Source organism: Choloepus didactylus, assembly GCF_015220235.1.
Source record: "Choloepus didactylus isolate mChoDid1 chromosome 24 unlocalized genomic scaffold, mChoDid1.pri SUPER_24_unloc1, whole genome shotgun sequence".
Taxonomy (NCBI): domain Eukaryota; kingdom Metazoa; phylum Chordata; class Mammalia; order Pilosa; family Megalonychidae; genus Choloepus; species Choloepus didactylus.
This window is the reverse complement of record NW_023637604.1, coordinates 1,735,599-1,743,895: the sequence shown is the minus strand read 5'-3', so window position 1 is coordinate 1,743,895 and position 8,297 is coordinate 1,735,599. Positions and strand designations below refer to the sequence as shown.

Below are 8,297 nucleotides of genomic sequence, written 5' to 3'. Positions count from 1 at the left end.
AAGACTCAGGAACAATGGACTATCCAAGACTGGGCAGTCACATTTTCTGGAAAACTCTCCTCTCTGCCTTGCACCTATCCCCAAGTCCATACCCTAAGACTGCCTCTGCTTCATCCCTAATTGTTGACTGGGTCCTAAGGATATCCCTGGAGAGGTATACTCCTCAAGGCTCAGTAGTCTATAGCCTCCACTTCTGAGCCCCTATGTATTTCCTCCATAGATCCTCCATTATAATTGCTCCAGAGTAGTCTGTGAGGGGCCCAGCCTGTCTGGTTAACCTTAACGTTTTTCGTGATGGGCTAACTTGCCCGTCACTGAATGGAGACACATCCAAGACCAGCAAAACCATCCTGGGGAGATTTCTTCAGTTTTGAGAGGTTACTGGAGGGGAAGTAGTCTAAACTTTCCCCTGGAGGAATTACTCTGAATCCAGACAGGCTGGAGGCAGACACTGAGATGAATGACCTGGCTGCCCGACTCCAGGCTGAGAATGTAACACTGGTAAAGATAAATTCCCACCAGCCTTGTCTATAGGTAATAAATAGCATGGTGTAATGAAAAGAGCTTTAGGATTGGCCTTTGAAAACTCTATTTCAAATCTCAACTCCTCTACTTAGCAATTCTGTTCTCATTTGGATGTGATTTAATGTTTTAAATGTCCATTTTCTCATTTTAAAAATGGATCTAGCCCTCACTCACCTCTGATGGCTTGCCTCTTTGTCTGCATGCTTGGCTGCCACCCCGCAGAAATGTTTCAATTACCCGCAGTCCTTCAGCAGATGAGGCCACTGTCCAGAGCATTGGCACCTCATCTCACTCGGGCTTATGCCAAAGATGTAAAATTCAGTGCAGATGCCTGAGCCTTAATGCTTCAAGGTGTAGACCTCTTAGCCAATGCTGTAGCCATTACTATGGGTTCAAAGGGAAGAACATTGATTGTTGGACAGAGGTGGGGAAGTCCCAAAGTAACAAAAGATGGTGTGACTGTTGCAAAGTCAATTGAATTGAAGGATAAATATAAAAATATTGGTGCTAAACTTGTTCAGGTTGTTGCCAATAACACAAATGAAGAAGCTGGGGATGGTACCACCACTGCTACTGTACTGGCATGCTCTATTGCCAAGGAAGAGTTTGAGAAGATTAGCAAAGGTGCTAATCCAGTGGAAATCAGGAGACGTGTGATGTTAGCTGTTGATGCTGTAATTGCTGAACTTAAGAATCCGTCAAAACCTGTGACAACCCCTGAAGAAATTGCTCAGGTTGCTACAATTTCTGCAAACAGAGATAAAGAAATTGGCAACATCATATCTGATGCAATGAAAAAGATTGGAAGAAAGGGTGTCATCATAGTAAATGATGGAAAAACATTGAATGATGAATTAGAAATTATTGAAGGCATGAAGTTTGTTTGGGGTTATATTTCTCCATATTTTATTAATGCACCAGAAGGCCAGAAACGTGAGCTCCAGGGTACCTATGTTCTGTTGAGTGAAAAAATTTCTAGTGTCCAATCCATTATACCTGCTCTTGAAATTGCCAATGCTCACTGTAAGCCCTTGGTGATAATTGCTGAAGATATTGATGGAGAAGCTCTAAGTATGCTTGTTTTGAATAGGCTGAAAATTGGTCTTCAGGTTGTAGCAGTCAAAGCTCCAGGTTTTGGTGACAATAGAAAGAACCAGTTTAAAGACATGGCTATTGCTACTGGTGGGGCAGTGTTTGGAAAAGAGTTTAGAGTCAACCTTGAAGATGTTCAGCCTCATTTTTTGGGAAAAGTTGGAGATGTCATAGTGACCAAAGATGATGCCATGCTCTTGAAAGGAAAAGGTGACAAGACTCAAATTGAAAAACATATTCAAGAAATCATTGAGCAGTTAGATGTCACAATGAGTGAATATGAAGAGGAAAAACTAAATGAACATCTAGCAAAACTTTCAGTTGGAGTAGCTGTGCTGAAGGTTGGTGGAAAAAGCGATGTGGAAGTGAATAAAAAGAAAGAGTTACAGATGCAGTCAATGCTACATGAGCTGTTGTTGAAGAAGGCATTGTTCTGGGAGGTGATTGTACTCTGCTTTGATGCATTCCAGCCTTGGACTCACTAACTCCAGCTAATGAAGATCAGAAAATTGGTATAAAAATTGTTAAAAGAACACTCAAAATTCCTGTGATGACCATTGCTAAGAATGCAGGTGTTGAAGGATCATTGATAGTTGAGAAAATTATGCAGAGTTCCTCAGAAGTTGGCTATGATGCTATGCTTGGAGATTTTGTGAAAATGGTAGAAAAGGGAATTATTGATCCAACTAAGGTTGTAAGCACTGCTTTATTGGATGCTGCTGGGGTGGCCTCTCTGTTAACCACTGCAGAAGTTGTAGTCACAGAAATTCCTAAAGAAGAGAAGAACCCTGCAATGGGTGGAATGGGCAGAATGGGCAGAATGGATGGTGTGGTAGATGGCATGTTCTAATTCTTAGAATAGTGGTTACCATAAATAATGAACTGTGATGGGAAGCTCAAGGCAGTGTTTCTCACCAATAACAGTCATTTGAAGAAAATAATGGAAGGCTGGCCTATGTAAGAAAATCACTATAACCATCAGTAACTGGTTTCAGTTGACAATATATAATGGTTTACTGCTGTCATTGCCCATGCCTACAGATAGTTTATTTTGTATTTTTGAATAAAAAGACACTTGTACATTCCTGATAACTGGGTACAAGAGAGCCATGACCAGTGTACTGCTTTCAACTTAAATCACTTAGGCATTGTTAACCATTCTGTTAAAATCAGGATTTTAGTGCTTGCCATCACTAGATGAGAAGTTAAGAAGCAGCCTTTCTGAGGAGAGTAAGAATAATTGTGTACAAAGAGAAATATCCGATTATGTGACAAACCTTTGAATAATAAAAATTTGTTTAAAGTTAAAAAAAATGGATCTAATAATAAACTCATGGGTATTCTCTGAAGTGTTAGTGAGATAACTTACATAAATTGCCTAGCTCAGTGCCTGCATAGAGTACCCAACCAACAGATGGCAATTCTGTCTTTTCAGATTAGCAAATTGGCATAGTAATAGTAATGACTCCTTCCCATGATTATAAAGATTGAATGGGATACATGTTCACAGAACTCGAAAGGGCTACGGTCACATTAGTTTAAAATACTATTATGCAGTAATACATGTGGAGAAGATTCAGGGTTGCAGAACCTTCTAGTCAGTGTGTGCTGAGCCTCCGGGCCTAGGCCTGCAGAAGCACTAAATAGAGAGGACATGGGTATTTGGCTCCTTGCCCTAGTAGAAATTACATTCTCTTTGAGGAGGCTTAAGTCATGCAGGCAAACACAAAAACAGGAACTAGTGATAAAGAAGATAAGCTAATAAATTGTTAGACTTAGGGTTGGAAAATTATTTGGCAGGGTGTGGGGTGAATGAAAAGTTATTAACAATAGTCATCATTATCCTAATGATTGTGATACTAAAAGATCCCAATTATCGATTTCCTGTGTCTAGAACCATGTAGTATATCTGCAAAGGTTCCTCTTTAATCTTCTCAGAAACCTTGTTTTTTCCCCTATTTTATAGACGAGACAGTTTTCCTTCCTTCTAGGTCTGAGCCCACAGTAGCAGTCTAAACAGACACGTTTGGTCTCATCTCTAACCAGGGACCAGATTTTGAGTTCACTTAGGCCTCAGGGCGTATCAGCCATTTTCCCACCCTAAAGTTAACAGCCCCTTTACTGAAACCCCACCCAAACTCCTGGCATCCAGCCAGATAGTGTCCTTCAGAGTCTGATAATACACATTGCTTGTTCTCCTACACCATTTCTTGACTCAAGCTTTCGTTTCCTTTACTCATAATGCTATTTCCTTCCCCAACTCTTTTAAACAATCCCGTGCTGTAGCCTTCCATGTCATATTCTCTTTATTTTTTTCCTCCCCCTTTCCCTGACACCCCACTGCCCTTCTAATCTGCATCTCATTCTATACTGTCTGCTGTTCTCTGACTGTGTCCAGTCTGTCTTATTTCCCCAATTCCTCTTCTCTGCAAGCTCTTCAAGGTCAAGAATTAGTAATATTTCAGGACTTCCCCAGCACACCTGTGATATCATAGACTCATAAACAACCAGTGTGTTACAGCTGGAAGGGCGCTTAGAGACTATCTAGTCCAATCCTCTTCTTGCACAGAGAAGCTGGGACCCAGAGAAGGGGTGGGGCTGGTGCAAGATTAGGGCTGAATCCAGCATCCAGTTAGTGGTCTTTCTCCTGCTTCATGACTCCTCTCCTCCTTCTGTCCAAATCATACCTACCTCTCTGTATACAGAAGTTTTAAAAAAATAGGACCAAAGCTGGGAAGTGGTATTTCCAGGTGTCCCCAAATCCTTACTTTTCCAATACTCATTTTCCTTGCTAAAATGCCAGGCTGCTACCTGGCATACAGAACATTGATGAGCTGAACTGCATCCTGCCAAGAAGTAGTCACAATATATGGGATCTTCACAGTGCCTCTGACTAAACCATCCCTCAGTTCCCACAGACTGAGCTGGAACTGACTCCCCGGCCCTCCGCCTTCTTGCCCCTGCTTCAATTCTGGGAGCTTTGAGACTTCAGCCTTACCAGTGGCTGTTGACTCTTTACCCCTTGAGACACAGTGTTTCCTTCAGGGGCAGAACTTCATTGTGTAGCCATGCCCAGACACTCGAGTAGTCCAATAGCTACCCTGGGAGCCTCAGGAGGGTGGGGGTGGCAGGCATGGCATGAAAGGAATAGAGGGTGGTTCTGGGCTGTTACACGTGGATGTGAAATAAGTGCATCTGAGCTTTGATTGCAATGGATTTGAATTCCATCTGCTGTGAGCGCTGTACGCGGGCTAGGGGCTGAGGGGCGGGGGCTTGGTGTGATGTCCGGCCTGCTCTGAGGTGCATGTCTGAAAATACCATCACTGGGGTGGGATTCATCCAGCATCAATCACAGGGTAAGTGTGGGAACATTTCCTGGTGTGGTAGGACAGCTCGAACCTGCAGCACCTAAGGGTAGATGTACAGGATAGAGTTAGGATGACCCTGTTAGGGCGCTGTAAAGACAGAACTTCTGGAAAGGCTCCCCGTGGCTGTCTGTCCATCCATCTGTGTCTGAGGAGCACTGAGGTGCCAGAAACCCTAGGGCCTTGGTGAGCCAATTCTCTCCTCTGTAGGCTCTTATGGACTCTCATGGCTTCTGGGAACATTTCTGGACACATCCAACCACCCAGAGCAGTCCAGGGTTGGAGATAAGGAAAAGAAGGAGTTGCCTGGGAGCTTAAGGGAGGGAGGGAGGAGGTGGATCTTTCAGGAGGAGCATCCTGAGGGAAGCTAAGCTCCTGGCCCACCCACATAGCCCCTGGGCAAGCCAGGACTTGTGCAAAGAGCCAGATGGTTCTGTATGGGGGTTTTCTGCCTGCCCTCTCACACCCCAGTCAAGGTTTCACTTGATCCCTAACTCCTGGAAGCTGAGGCCAGGGCAGTGATATTTTGATCCTGTCTTACCCCACACACTGGCCAAGGCCTAGGCAGCCGTGAGAATGGGAGACAGGAAGAGACCTATCTATTGGGCTGGGAAAGCATAGACTGCAGGGTCTGGTTTGGACAGGAGTTGGCAGCATTGACCAGTGTCATGCAGGGTGGCTGGGGCAAGACAATGTGGGACATCTTCCTCTAGATAACTCTCCTATCCCCTCATTTGCTCCCAAGAACCTTCAATTCAACTTAAACTCACTGAACGCCTACTCTGTGCCACCATTGTGTGATACAGAAAGATGCTTAAGACATTGGCTATACCCACTGGAGCCTGAGGGTCTCATCAAGGCTTTAAGAACCCAGATGAATATAACATAAAATAGGCTTTAAAAGAGCAAACTGTTCTGTGGTTGTTAAGCACAGATCACATCAAACTGAGCCAGGAAAAATCAGAAAGGAATTTTTGTTTTTGTTTTGTTTTGTTTGCATCATACCATCTTTCAGGGCTCTAGAGCCAGACTCTTTGGGTTCACATCTCTTCCCCAGTATTTATTAACTTATGTAACCTTGGACAAGTAGAATTACTTCCTCCTCCCTAAGCTTCAGTTTACTACAGGCTAAAATGGAGATAATAATAGCACCTACCTCATTGGGTTGTTGTGAGGATTAAATGTGATAATCCATGTAGAACACTTGCACACACACAGCACAGTGGCTGGCTCAAAATGAGAACTCAATAGATATTAACTATTATGATTATTTAAGATGGACCATGAAGCACAGATAGGATTTCAACAGGTGGAGACAGGAGAATAGACAGCCCAAGCAACAGGAACATCTGCTTGGAGGCAGGAAAGCTCAGGGAATGTGAAAAAAAGCAGTGGCAGGGTAGAATTTTGGCATATAATTAGGGGGAAAATGGAAGTTTAAGTTGCCATGCTAGATTAGTGCCAAACTATGGAAGACTTTGGATGCTAGAGTTTTTATTTGATTTGGCAGACAGTAAAAGCCATTAAAAGTTTCTGAGCCAAATAAAAATTCAGATCTGTGCTTTAGGAAAATTAATCTGGTAAAGGTGAGTAACTGGATTGGAATATAATAAACTAAATGCAGAGAGGGGGCAAGACGCAAAAACTAAGGTAGTAGATGTGAGAATAGAAAGGAGGCAATAAATTTAACAGAGTCATCATAAAGTTGAATCTATAGAATTTAGAAGTTGGTAAATTATATAAGATGAAAAGAAGGAATGAGAGAATTAGAATCTCCTGGGGTTGGCTTAGACATTAAAAGGTTTACATTTTAATCCAACTTCTGTGTATGATTCAATAGGGTAACCACCTTCCGAATTAGACACAGCTATAGTCAAGTCCTGGATCTGCTACTTACCTACTGTTTGTCATCCTAGGCACATTGTTTACCCATCATTTCCAACCAAGATCAGTTCTTCCTTCCATGGGACATTTAGACAAATGGGGTGGGGTTGTGGGTTGGGGGATACATGTTTTTTAGGCCAGCCAGTTTGGTACAACAAAAAATTATTCCTCCATTCCACCCAAAATACCTTAGTAAGCTGAGTGAGAAATACTGAACCTCTCTGAGCCTCAATATTCTACCCTGTAAAACAGAAAGAATAGTACCCACATCATAGTGTTGTTGTGTGGATTAAAAGAGATGGTCCCTGTAAAACATTCAGTACACTGCCTGACACCATGTAGGCTTTAGTGAATCTTAATTTTCTTTCACCCCAATTGACTCCACTTTTGCTCCAACCCTTGCTAGGCTGCCTGAATACTTACAGAGGGAGAATGCTACTGCTTTTTGAGAAAGCACATTCTATTCATGAGCAGCTTTCACTGTTATAAAGTTCTTCTGTTAAGCTGAACTCAGTCTCTCTGTGACTCCCTAACTTTTTTCCTTGTAGCCACCCAGAGCAGTTCTGGTCTTTCTCTTCCATGATGGTCCTTCAGAGATATGAAGACCACAGACCACATCCCCCTGCATCATCTGTTCCCAAGTCAAACATCCCCAGCTGCTTCCACCATTTCTCATATGGCATGACTTCAAGCCAAATATGACTCTGAAGTTTTTAAGATGTGTATATTTGGTGATGGTGGGGCCTTCATAGTGGTGGGGACCACTGGAAAAAGGAAAGAATGGGTGAATGTGACAAGTTCCTTTGTAATTTAACATTTCTTAAGTTCCCGTTATGTATCAGGTATATTCAAATCCATTATCCCATTGACTCCTCACTCCAACTAAGGGAGGGAGGCACAGGTCTTCATATCTTATTTTTACAGGTAGCAATACAGGCCTAGAGAAAATGAAATTTGCCAGAGATGGTTTAGTTAGTATCTGAGTTAGTGAGAACTGGAAGCCAGGTTTTTCTTATTCCAAGTTCGTGTTTTTTACTTTCCACAGATTCTTGGTTTAAGGCACTGATTGGGCAATTAGGCCAACTCTGGCACTAGAGAAGAAGGCAAGGGGAGGACAGATCCTCCAATTAACTTAAACCGGTTATTCGTTCTTTGAAGGACCTCACTGAGAGAAGCTCTTCACGGGGGCAAAAGTCCTTAGTTCCAGGGAACACGCAAGCGCAACCTCTGCCCAGAAATATGTGTCAAGCCCCAATCCCTCTTGCAGATGTTTTCTTGACCTGCTCCACTTGAATGGCTCCTACAGAGAGAAAGAAAGACATTTTTAGGGGCCATTCCTCAGAATTGAAGCTTGATATTGAAGCAGAAGCTGTCTTTTCTCTGCTTCCCTTTGAGCGAGTAGCTCTGTCCATCTGCTCTCCCTTTGGAAGC

General features: G+C 42.9%; 1 pseudogene; it reads left to right on the top strand.

Annotated features, from left to right (window-relative positions):
- Positions 1–749: 749 nt before the first annotated feature.
- Positions 750–2,467, top strand: LOC119525152 (annotated as a pseudogene).
- The last annotated feature ends 5,830 nt before the right edge of the window (positions 2,468–8,297 follow it).